Source organism: Ovis canadensis, chromosome 2, assembly GCF_042477335.2.
Source record: "Ovis canadensis isolate MfBH-ARS-UI-01 breed Bighorn chromosome 2, ARS-UI_OviCan_v2, whole genome shotgun sequence".
Lineage (NCBI taxonomy): Eukaryota > Metazoa > Chordata > Mammalia > Artiodactyla > Bovidae > Ovis > Ovis canadensis.
In genome coordinates, this window is record NC_091246.1 from 236,028,479 (window position 1) to 236,041,941 (window position 13,463).

The window sequence follows — 13,463 nt, forward strand, 5'->3', positions numbered from 1 at the left end:
CACTTGCATCCTTGGTCTATGGCCCCTTTCTCTTATCATTTAAACTTCTGCTTCCATCATTACATCTTCTCTGACCTTGATTCTTCTTCCTCTTCCTTTCACTTATGAGAATCCTTGTAATTACATCAGGTTTGCCAGGATAATCCAGAATGATCTTCCTATCACAAGTGCATGTGTATGCTAAGTCACTTCAGTTGTGTCTGACTCTTTCTGACCCCATGGACTGAGGCCACCAGGCTCCTCTGTCCATGGGATTCTCCAGACAAGAATACTGAAGTGGGCTGCCATGCCCTCCTCCAGAGGATCTTCCCTCCTGTCTCAAGACCCTTAACTTAATTACAGCTGAAAATTCCCTTTTGCCATGTAAAGAAACACAAGCACATATTTCAGGGAATAAGACATGGACATCTTTGGGGAGGCATTGTTTTGTTGACCACATTTAGGGAGTCAGAAGTGAGGCAGGAATTCACAACTAGGTTTTCATATGCTAAACCAGGCCATGACTGAGCCAAGAAGGTTTTATGAAGCTTACAGGTATGTTAGTGATTCTTGAGATGCATTGAGAAACTGGTTTGCCCAACAAAAAGTTGGGAGACTATCCTAACTATCACTCAGTCGTGTCCAACTCTTTGAGACCCCATGGACTCTAGCCTACCAGGTTCCTCCATCCATGGGATTCTCCAGGCAAGAATACTGGAGTGGGTTGCCATTTCCTTCTCCAGGGGTTCTTCCCGACCCAGGGCTTGAACCTGGGTCTCCCACATTGGAGGCAGACGCTTTAACCTCTGAGCCACCAGTGAAGCCTTTCTTAACTATTAGAGGACTCAAATTGACATACTGAGAGCCAATGTTAGTGGAATTAGGTAGATATCTTAGCATTCATTGGCACCCTAACAGTACCTGTAAGTAGAAGAAAAACATTAAAAATGGCCTAAGTGATGATATAATTTTCATACACAATCAGTTCAGGGGAATGGGCATCAAGGAGTTTTGTTTTGTTTTGTTTTGTTTTGTTTTCAACTTGGTTATTTTTCCATTTTCCAGCAGTGCTATCATTTCAGTCAGTTTTGTCTAGAGCTGGTCCCTCTTGCTGTCACAATAAACCTCCAGTGGCAATCAGGGATGAATGGCATACAATGGCCAACTTAGGTTAGGAGGCTATTCCTGGACCAAAAATAGTTACCAGAGAAATAATGGGAGGGTTGGTTTAAACTAATTAGAGGCTTCCCCTGGGGCTGGGATGGAGCCATGTTCCTCTGAATCATATGAGCAAAATTGTGGTTCTGTAAAAAAAAAAAAAAATGTAAAGGAATCAGCAGTCTCTACCATTAAAAATTAAACTGTCCCCATGGTTCTCAGTTGCCTGAGAAAGGTGCAGAATTTATTGAAATCCAGCTGCTGCCATTGTGGGTCAATCAAATCCTGGTCTAAAGATTTGACTGTATGTTGCAACTTAGAAGAAGTCTGTTTATAAACCACATCTTTCATATTAAGTGTATTTACCTCAAAGTTTCCATATTTCTACTGGAACTAACAGCTGTATTTCATGTGAAAATTTTCATTTAGTAGCACTGCAAACAGCAGTTCAAAGTCTATTCTCTCCTACCCAAGTGAGCGCAGCTGGCCAATCTCAGCGTTATTTCATACTTCATTTAAAGTTGCTAAGTGATTTCACAGTGCCAGTGTACTTGGAGAAGCAAGCTATAACCAAACAAAAAATAAATATATTAACTACTACCAAGATCAAAGTCTTGTTTTGTTTTGTTCCGTTCTAGTATTGAAATCAAGACTCCTTCAGGAATCTTGTCTTCCAGAAATTAAGGTCACCTGATCTCTTAATCATAGGAAAATGCAACAATATAATCAGCAAGGAAAAAATAAAACTAGCTTGAAGTCTCAACTGCTTGACTTCTTTAAATACTTCTGAAAAATCAGATTGAGTAAACATATCCGTCCTTCTCACTGCCTTTTTTATACTGTGAAATTTTTTTCTATAGCTTACTCTGAAAGCAGAGTGCATTAGTTTTCCATTGCTGCTATAATAGAAAGTAATCACAAATTCACTGGCTTATAATAACATAGACTTATTATCTTAACGTTCATTCTGGAGCTCAGAACATTAAGACCCCTCAGACCCCTGAGAGGGGTCATACTGGGCTAAAATAAGTTTACCTTGAAGTTACCCAAAATGTTTAAAAAATACATAATAATGCTAGTGCCTGTCTTCAGCCTTCTAGTTCTGGTTTTTCAACTTTTATTTTTTAACTACAGGTTACAATGTATTTTGTCTACATTGGAATTTGAAGTCTAGATGAATATAACAATGTGTGTGTCAGCCACTCAGCCATGTCTGACTCTTTGTGACCCATGAACTGTAGCCTGCTAGCCTCCTCTGTCCATGGAATTTTTCCATGAAGCAGCACTGGAGTGGGTCACCGTTTCTTCCTCCAAGGATCTTCTTGGACCAGGGATTGAACCCATGTCTCCTGCAATGGCGGGCAGATTCTTTACCACTAGAGCCACCTGGGAAGCCTGATCTCATTATATTTTTATTCCTAACTCAGTGAAAATCTAAAATCTTACAACTTAAAAAAAATTTTGTATTTGTAGATCTCACAATGAATTTTCATATGTATGGAAGGGTTCTTTTTTTAAGTTGTTTAATACAAAAGTTTATGATAGCTGTGCAACCAGTTAGCAATAATGAAACCCTTGATGTCTAATGTGATATTCTTAATTAAGAAGACATAGATATAAATACATAGTAAGTTTTACTGTGGTTCCTGATGCAGATCTGGTACATAAGGTATACAAAGTAAGTAAATGAATCTCTCACCTAGCTTTATGTGTTATTTTTGTACATGCAAAAGAATTTGGGGATTAAACCAGGTATTTTTATGTGACTGGAAAAGGTGAGGATATAGACACGTCTTTTATTTTTCAGATAGGAAATTTCCAGAACAGATGAAGCATACTTGCTGGAAGCATTGACTTGTTAGAAAATTCTCCCAACAGTTTTCCCAAAGATATGAAAACTTCAGCTCTTGCCAACAATGAATGCAGTCAAATTTTCATTCAGTATTGACACAGTTGGAAAAATGTATGCTCAGTCATATCTTTGCGAGCCCATGGACTATAGCCCACCAGGTTCCTCTGTTCATGGGATTCTCCAGGCAAGAATACTGGAGTGGGTTGTCATTTCTTTCTCTAGGGTATCTTTCCGACCCAGGGACTGAACCCTGCATTGCAGGCGGATTCTTTACAACTGAGCCACTGGGAAAACCCTAATGTTGGCTAAAGGCTTTTAAATTAGAGACAGTCCTTGAGTTATTCCCAGTTGTTTATTTAAAGCTGCCTAAAAACAAGCAAAAGAATGACAACAATGGATGTGCCACTGAGTGCCAACTTGATTAAGTCACTTGACAATAAATAACTTGGCAAGACCAGTCTAATGGCAGAAAACATACTCAGTCTGTGCTTTGAGCGTTTACAACTGCAGGGACATAGAGATTCCATAACGACAGAGTAACATGTCAAATCAACCCCAGGGCTGACAAAAATAACATGCTTTAGACAAAATGTAAAAAGCAAATATTTGAAAGTACTAGAGAGTGACGAGGGAGGGCAGAGATCAGAGGGGTCACCAGGGGGTGACATTCACATTTAAGTGGTTTTCTTACCTGAGGGTTCTTCCCAGCTCACTCCCCAGTAAGCGGAATAGAACTCAGACATGGGCTGTCAAGATAGCATAGTGTAGTAAGAAAGTACTGGGAGAAACCCCAGAAATGTCTGCTGTTTCTTTTTCCAGGTTTGATTAGCTTCCTCACATGTGCTGATCTGTTCGCAGACCCCCCGGGACCTGCCTCAGATACTTAAGCTTCCTGTCTAGGCAGTTTTCTCCTCTCCGGGGTTTTGCCCTATGACGTGTAGTGGCCTCTGTCTCCAGCAGTCCAGATCCATCCTGTGGTCTTGAAACTCTAGCAGGCAGAAACTGTGGCAACAGGAGGGCTCATCCCATTCGTTTCCCTTCTCTCAGCGATCATGGATCTTCACTGCTAGCTATTTAATTTCCAGGGCCTTATGTTGTCTATTTCCTGCTTCTAGGACACCAGTTACCTGTGTGATACATCATTTCTCATTGTTCTACAGCCTATCGATGTCCCTTTCTTCTTTGCTCGTGGCCTTGCCTGCGTGTATGTGGAAATGCGTGTGTTTTAACTTTCCCTCTTCATGTCAGTCACGCTTCTAATTGTATCTGTGGAATGTCTTGTTCAAGAGAGATGCTCCTGCCTCTTTCTCAGCTGCAAGAGATCACCAATGAGAGGTATGGGGATTTTTTGTCTTTTCTTTCTTCTAACATTGCCTTGGTAGCAATGAGCTAGCAGATTTCTTCTAACCTGCTTCTTGTGTGATGGCCGTACTCCCCGCCCGGCCATAGGGGAGCCAGCCCTACCTCTCCTTCCTCTAGGGGAAGCTTGTGTCTCACTGGAATCCATGCTGCCTTGTTACGCTGTGACCTCAGCTCTCTGCAGGCTTCCAGAAAGTTGTAACTGTCATTTATCTGACTTTTTCTTATTGGTAGTTGGGGACAGACAGCCTTTCTAGCTTTTATATTTTGGACAAAGTAGAATCTTTCATTAGATGTATTCCTAGATATATGATTATTTTCTGATACTTAATATGCCAGCAAATTTGGAAAACTCAGCAGTGGCCACAAGACTGGAAAGGGTCAGTCTTCATTCCAATCCCAAAGAAAGGCAATGCCAAAGAATGCTCAAATTATCACACAATTGCATTCATCTCACATGCTAGTAAAGTAATGCTCAAAATTCTGCAAGCCAGGCTTCAGCAGTATGTGAACCCTGAACTTCAAGATGTTCAAGGTGGTTTTAGAAAAGGCAGAGGAACCAGAGAGATCAAATTGCCAACATCCACTGGATCATTGAAAAAGCAAGAGAGGTCCAGAAAAACATCCATTTCTGCTTAGTTGACTATGTCAAAGCCTTTGACTGTGTGGATCACAATAAACTGTGGAAAATTCTTCAAGAGATGGGAATACCAGACCACCTAACCTGCCTCTTGAGAAACCTATATGCAGGTCAGGAAGCAACAGTTAGAACTGGACACGGAACAACAGACTGGTTCCAAATAGGAAAAGGAGTAGGTCAAGGCTGTATATTGTCACCCTGCTTATTTAACTTATATGCAGAATACATCATGAGAAACACTGGGCTGGAAGAAGCACAAGCAGGAATCAAGATTGCTGGGAGGAATATCAATAACCTCAGATATGCAGATGACACCACCCTTATGACAGAAAGTGAAGAGGAACTCAAAAGCCTCTTGATGAAAGTGAAAGAGGAGAGTGAAAAAGTTGGCTTAAAGCTCAACATTCAGAAAACGAAGATCATGTCATCTGGTCCCACCACTTCATGGGAAATAGATGGGGAAATAGTGGAAACAGTGTCAGACTTTATTTTTGGGGGCTCCGGAATCACTGCAGATGGTGACTACAGCCATCTAATTAAAAGACGCTTACTCCTTGGAAGGAAAGTTATGACCAACCTAGATAGCATATTCAAAAACAGAGACATTACTTTGCCGACTAAGGTCCATCTAGTCAAGGCTATGGTTTTTCCAGTGATCATGTATGGATGTGAGAGTGGAACTGTGAAGAAAGCTGAGAGCCAAAGAACTGATGCTTTTGGACTGTGGTGTTGGAGAAGACTCTTGAGAGTCCCCTGGACTGCAAGGAGATCCAAGCAGTTCATTGTAAAGGAGATCAGTTCTGGGTGTTCATTGGAAGGACTGATGCTAAAGCTGAAACTCCAGTAATTTGGCCACCTCATGTGAAGTGTTGACTCATTGGAAAAGACTCTGATGCTGGGAGGGATTGGGGTCAGGAGGAGAAGAGGACGACAGAGGATGAGATGGCTGGATGGCATCATCGACTCGATGGACATGAGTCTGAGTGAACTCCGGGAGTTGGTGATGGACAGGGAGGCCTGGCATGCTGCAGTTCATGGGGTTGCAAAGAGTCAGACATGACTGAGCAACTGAACTGAACTGAACTGAAAGGGTACTATTTGAATATTTTATTTGGTATTTTTGCTGGTGTGCAAATACAAGTGAATTTTATGTATTGATATTAGCTGCTGTTGGCTCAGTTGCTCAGTCATGCTCGACTCTTTGTGACCCGGTGGACTGTAGCCCGCCAGGCTGCTCTGTCCATGGGATTTCCCAGGTAAGAATCCTGGAATGGGTTGCCATCTTCTACTCCACATGATCTTCTGGACCCCAGGATCAAACCTGAATCTCCTGCTGCTCCACAGCATTGCAGGCAGACTTTAGTTGATATTAGACATAGTGCTAAATTCATGTATTAATTTTAATAGATTATTCTTTTGATTTTCTAACTACTGAATTCCTAGTCTTCAAATTATTGCTTCCTTTCACTTTGGCCACCTAATGCAAAGAACTAACTCTTTTGAAAAGACCCTGATGCTGGGAAGGATTGAAGGCAGGAGGAGAAGGGGAAGACAGAGGATGAGATGGTTGGATGGCGTCACTGACTCAATGGACATGAGTTTGAGCAAGCTCTGGGAGTTGATGAGGAAAAGGGAAGCCTGGCATGTTCCAGTCCATGGAGTTGCAAAGAGTTGGACACAATTGAGTGACTGAACTGAACTGAACTTTCAATAACCATAAATCTTATTTCATTTTATAATCTTATACTACCACAAGGGGGGCATCCCAGGTAGCCCTAGGGGTAAAGAACCCACCTGCCAACACAGGAGATGTAAGAGACACAGGTTTGATCCCTGAGTTGGGAAGATCTGCTAGAGAAGGAAATGGCAACCCAGTCCAGTATTCTTACCTGGAGAATCCCAAGGACAGAGGAACCTGGTGGACTACAGTCCATAGGGTCACAAAGAGTTGGACATGACTGAAGCAACTTAGCATGCACACACGTGCTACAGCAAGGATGTTTAAAATGATGTTAAATACAAGTGGTGATAAGGTAACATTTTCAGTCTCATAGGAAATCTTTAAATACTTCATCATTAAGTATGATATTTGCTATAGAATTTCCCAGATATTCTTTATTAGATTAGAAAGCAATCTTTTATTCTTAGTGTGTTAAGAGCTTTTCTAGGGAATATAAGTGAATTTCTATACCTTTTCAGATGATTGCAAGGCTTTTCTTTTTATTGAGTTAATGTAAAAAATAACATTAGATTTTAAGGTGTTAAGATGTCTTTGCATTTTGTGAATAATCACTTTGTCATGATGTAGTGATATTCTTTTTATACATTGCTAGGTGCAATTTACTCAGTTATTATGGCATGATTTTAAATTTCAGAATCAAAATTTTTTATAAAGTTTTATTCATATGTTTATTTATTTTAGGGCTCTACTGCTGTTATGTTTCCCTGGAAATTTAAGCATTTTATCAAAGATTTTTTAACATATTGGCATATAATTGTCAATATCATGCTCAACTGTTTTAAATCACATATGTACGTATGTAGGTTAATATGTCTTCTTTTATATTTCCAACACTAATAATTAAGCTATCACTTTCTCTCCATCCAACCACTCTCTCCTCTCCCTTTTTTTTCTATCTCCTTTCTTCTCTCTACTTTTTTTTTAGATTAGCCTTGCCAGAGACTTATGAAATTTATTAGTATTTTAAAAATTTAATATTATGGATTTGTTAATTTTCTTCCTTGTGTATTTGTTTTCTTTACCAGTTTCTGCTCTTATCTTTATTTTTTCCTACTGTTTACATTCTTTGGGTTAATTTGCTGCCTTTTTTTCCCCCTAAATTCTTGATCATTATTTTTTTAGCCTTCTTCTTTCTTATTTTATACCTGAGGCATCTTCCTCAGCATTGTTTAGTTGCATCCTGCATCTTTCTCATAATTATTTATGCTAAATATTTTCTAAATTCCATTTAGTGAGTCACTCACTTGTGTCTGACTCTTTGTTAGCCCGTGGACTGAAGCCCACCAGGTTCCTCTGTCCATTGGATTGTCCAGGCAAGAATACTTGAGTGGGTTGTCATTTCCTTCTCCAGCAGATCTTCCCGACACAGGGATCAAACCTTGGTCTTCTGCATTTCAGGCAAATTCTTTACTGTCTGAGCCACCAGGGAAGCCTCCCATTTAGTTGCATCTTCCAATCCAAAAATGTCTAGATGTGTATTTCTTAGGGTTCAAACTTTGATGTTTTAAGATATCTTTTAAAAATTGATTTCCTAATTTTTCTGTGGCATGAAAACGTGCATGCATGTTAAATCATTTCAGTCATGTCCAACTCTTTGCGACCCCATGTACTGAAGCCTGCCAGGTTCCTTTGTCTATGGGATTATCCAGGCATGAATACTGGAGAGGGTTGTCATTCCCTTCTCCAGGGGATCTTCCCAACCCTAGGATCCAACCAGCATCTCTTATGTCTCCTGCAATGGCAGGCATGTTATTTACCACTAGCTCCACCTGGGAAGCCCCAAAGTTGGAGTTACTATAACATTCTATTGAGATTTATTTTATTGAGCATTATTGTATGATCTTGGTAAATATCACTTGTGCACTTGAAAATAATCTGTATTTCACACTGTACAATTTCAGTTGGTTTACATTTATGAATGGAGATGTTCAAATTTTAAATACCATTTCTTGATTTTCTTTTTCTACTGGAACTCTCAGTTACAGAGAGAGGTATGGTAAAATCTCCCAGTATAACACAAATTGGTCTATTGCTCCTTTTAGTTCTGTCAAATTTTATATATTTGCAGATTTGTAAATTTTAACATATGGTAAGGCTTTTTTCATAGTGTGCATAATAGTTAAGATGAGTAATGTCAGTAGTGAGAGTTAATTATTGTCTTCAGCAATATGGAACTATTGGTAACCTGTACAAAATTAATTTTGCTGGAGTGATGAGAAAGTGAAAGTGAAGTGAAGTTGCTCAGTCCTGTCCGACTCTTTGCGACCCCGTGGACTGTAGCCCACCAGGCTCCTCCGTCCATGGGATTCTCCAGGCAAGAATACTGGAGTGGGTTGCCATTTCCTTCTCCAGGAGTGATGAGAACTAAAGGCTAATTAAAGTGCAATCAAGAGAGGACGAAAGGAGACTTGATGAGACCAACTGCACCGCAGTGGTGATTCGGCTGAGGGCGGCAAAGAGGGGTGCTCGGAAGTGGTCCTTGGCTTCCTCCCCTGGAGCCACAGAGAGCAGGGGTGTTGGCGAATGGCTTTCTTGCTGGTCACTTGTGGAGTGGGTAGACCCAGAGGGTCTGGGAGAGGGGCCAGCTCCCATCCCTGAGTTCCCAGAGACCCTGCTGCTTGCCTAGGCTGTGGGCGTGAGTGTGATTCTCTTCCTTGCTCCATTCTGTCACCACCTGGGAGTTTGGATTCAGGATTTGTTCCTAATCTCCAAGACTTTGATAACAAACTTACAGAAGCTGATGCTTATCTACAAATCTTGTTGGCTGAAGCTTTTTGACGACAAACTTCAAAACTACAGAGACGATGAACAGAGAAAGAAAACTGAAACCCTCAAAGAGACAACAAATAGCTTGGTAGAATCAATTAAACACTGCATTGTATCACTGCAGATTGCTGAAAGTACTATTAATCCTGTGGATGCAATATATCAACCTTGGAACCTGTGGTCAACACAGTGCCTTCCCAGACTGTCTTACCTCCAGAACCTACTCTGAGTTGTGTGATTCAGAGCAGCGTTCATCTTCGTTACCAGTTGGGCCTGTATTAGCAACCTTGGGACATCATCAGACTCCAACACCAAATAGTACAGGCAGTGGCCACTCACCACCTAGTAGCAGTCTGACTGCTCCAAGCCATGTCAACTTGTCTCCAAACACAGTCCCAGAGTTCTCTTACTCTAGCAATGAAGATGAATTCTATGATGCAGATGAATTCCTTCAGAGTGGCTCATCCCCAAAGTGCTTAATAGATTCCTTGGCATCTGCCTCAGTCTTGATACACAGGGGCTCAGGAAATAGTCTGAAGTGCCCAGATACCACGAATCACTTAATTCTTCCATCTCCAATGGAACAAGCGATGCTGACCTTTTTGATTCACATGATTATAGAAATGACCAAGGGGAAGCAGGGTCGGTGGAAAAGCACAAGAGTGTTATCATGCATCTGTTGTCACAAGTTAGACTTGGAATGGATCTTATGAAGGTAGTTCTTTCAACATTTATTCCTGAAAGAAGATCTCTTTTAGAAATGCACGCAGACTTTTGCACATCCGGATCTACTTGTGAGTATTAGTGACCAGAAGGATGCCAGAGACCGAATGGTTCAGGTTGTGAAATGGTATCTCTCAGCCTTTCATGCAGGAAGGAGAGGATCAGTTGCCAAAAAGCCGTACAACCCCATTTTGGGTGAAATCTTTCAGTGTCACTGGACATTACCAAATGATAATGAAGAGAATGCAGAGCTAGTTTCAGAAGGACCAGTTCCCTGGGTTTCCAAGAATAGTGTAACATTCGTGGCTGAGCAGATTTCTCACCATCCACCCATTTCAGCCATTTATGCTGAGTATTTTAATAAGAAGATACAATTCAATGCTCATATCTGGCCCAGATCAAAATTCCTCGGTATGTCAATTATGGTGCACAACGTAGGGCAGGGCTATGTCTCATGTCTGGAGCATGATGAACGTTACCTTCTCACATTCCCCAATGTTTACAGCAGGTCTATCCTCACAGTGCCCTGGCTGGAACTAGGTGGAGAATGCAATATTAGCTGTTCCAAATCTGACTATAGTGCAAACATCATCTTCCACACTAACCTTTCTATGGGGGCAAGAAGCACAGAATTACCACTGAGATTTTTTTTTTCCCAAATGACAAGAAGTCTTTCTGCTCAATTGAAGGGGAATGGAATGGTGTAATGTATGCAAAATACTTAAAAGGGGAAAATGTAGCTTTTATAGATACCAAGAAGTTGCCTATAATCAAGGAGAAAGTGAGGAAGCTGGAAGATCAGAAAGAGTATGAATCCCACTGCCTTTGGAAGGATGTCACTTTCAACTTAAAAATCAGAGACATTGATGCAGCATCTGAAGCCAAGCACAGACTTGAAGAATGACAAAGCAAAAGCCTGAGAAAGGAAGGAAAAGGAAATTCAATGGGAGACAAGGTTGTTTCATGAAGATGGAGAATGCTGGGTTTTTGATGGACCATTACTGAAAATGTCTTGGTGCTGCCAAGCATTAGGTTGGGAAACACAAAGTTTGCTCCTGGTTCCAGGACAGGAGGCATAATTACGCAACAATCCTCCTTTGGGAGAACCGATTCACTCTCTTCTTATTGCAGTGGTTCCTGTCTCAGGGATATTGGACTTTCTGAGGCAGATGAACGATTAAAGTGAGCAAAGCTTCCCTTTTTCCTGTCTGTGGCAGTTACAATGTTGATTTTGGTCTTGAGAAAAACTTCGGGTTTGGAAAACAAGATGTCTGCTCCTTTTCCAAATCCCATGATGTAAATCCCAGGCTTAAACTCTGCATTCCAGTACTGCTGTTGAGATACACAATGTCTGTTTCCTAGTTCAAATAATCTTGGGTTCTATATATACATATATATATAATATAGTTGACACCAGATTTTTCATAAATACTCCATTTACTGTAAACGGAGTTGTTCCTCTGAGTTGTTTTAGAAAATTTAGCATAATGTATTAAAATCACATGTTAGGAAATTTCATGGTCTCACCTACAATAACTTTTATTTTGAAATGGAAATATTATTTTATTAAATTGTGTCTAACTCTAGACTACAGTTTAATTATACTCAATGCTTCTTAAGGCTTCATAAAGTAATTTTTCCAACCTTAAAAAAAAAGAGAGAGGATGAAAGGAAACACATGGATACGGAGTTATAACAATTACATTCAAAGATTTGTTCATTCAATAAGGGCATAAAAATGTGATGGTGACCAGAGAAGAAATGAAATTAAGGGACATTGTGTGTGTGTGTGTGTGTACTTAGGAAGTTCTTAAAGCATGTTTTTATGCAGGTGAGAATTTTATGCAGAGAGATATTTGAGGACTAATTTTGAAAGCAGGTTCCTGAGAGAATCTGGAACCCAGTTCAATGATGAAGAGTTGATGCTTTAGGGGGAAGAAGAGAAAATGGACACGCATATGAGTAGATCAGTCAGTTTTGTGTTGGAAACATGTGGAAAGTTTCTCCTCACTGTTTCTGTTTTCTCCGTGAAATAAGAATAATGGTCATCATCTGAGAATGAAGAGGGGTGAGGGGTCTTGGGGACTGCAATTAGAAGAGCATGTGGAGTAGTTTCATGACATAGTGAGAGAATAAAGACCTATGAAAATACAGCAGGATGGTAAGACATCAGTGCATGCCTCTTTGAAGATGGTAGTTATGAAATAGAGGTGGGACTGGCTTTATGTCCCACAAATAGCAAACCCTGAACAGCAGAGGTTGTATATCCTAAATTAGCAGTGGGTCACAAGATGCTTTTCTCTTTTCTAGATGAAATTATGCTGTTTGGACGCTTGTCTGGGGTCATCTATTGCATGTCTCAATTTAGTGCCAATTGCTAGACCATCATTTTTGTGTCTGTTGTAAATTTCCTGAAGATTTTGGAAACCAATTAATGCTTAATTCAATTCTGAGTGCTATAAAGTGTTGGTTTTTATTTTGTTTTGGTAGGCAGTCAGGAAGGACTCAGCAGGCGATTTTAACAGATGGCATTTTTGAACCAAAAGAAGTGAGAAGACTGACTTATTAGCTACCTGATAGCACAGTCCTTTGTTGTTGTTTAGTCGCTAAGTCATGTACGACTCTGCAACACCATGGACTGTAGCTCTAGAGGCTCCTCTACCCATGGGATTTCCCAGGCAAAAATAGTGGAGTAGACTTCCATTTCCTTCTCCGGGGGATCTTACCAACCCAGGGATCCAATCCCCATCTCCTGAATTGGCAGGTGGATTCTTTACCACTGACCCACTAGGGAAGTCCTGGCACATTCCTAGGTTATGCAAATGCATTTGTGTCTTAACAGAAATCTCACACACAGACCATCATTTTCTGTTTTGTAACTTCTTGCATCCTTTTCACTGAAACCAAAGGGATTGTGACTCTTCCAAAGCTGCTGTCCACAGACTTAGTTGGTACTTTTCTGCATCCCAGGGTCATCTAAAAGTCAGTGCTTCTTCATGATCAGATAGGTTTATTTTTGTGCTAACTTGAAGCGTCTGAAAACTAATTTATGTGATAGATTAAAGTGACAAAAAACAAACAAACAAACAAACAAAACAAAACAAACCACAACACCCTAGGCACAGCCATTTCACTTGGTGCAACAGATTTCCAAAATAAAACAGCTTTTATTTCACTATACTGTCCTCAGGAGAATCAGATACTGCTTGCCTGTTAAGTCCTTCACACATCATTAGTTCCCAAGC

The 13,463-nt window shown here is 40.5% G+C and overlaps 1 pseudogene; it reads left to right on the forward strand.

Moving 5' to 3' along the window:
* Window positions 1-4,156: 4,156 nt before the first annotated feature.
* Window positions 4,157-11,250, forward strand: LOC138432471 (oxysterol-binding protein-related protein 9-like; annotated as a pseudogene).
* Window positions 11,251-13,463: the final 2,213 nt, after the last annotated feature.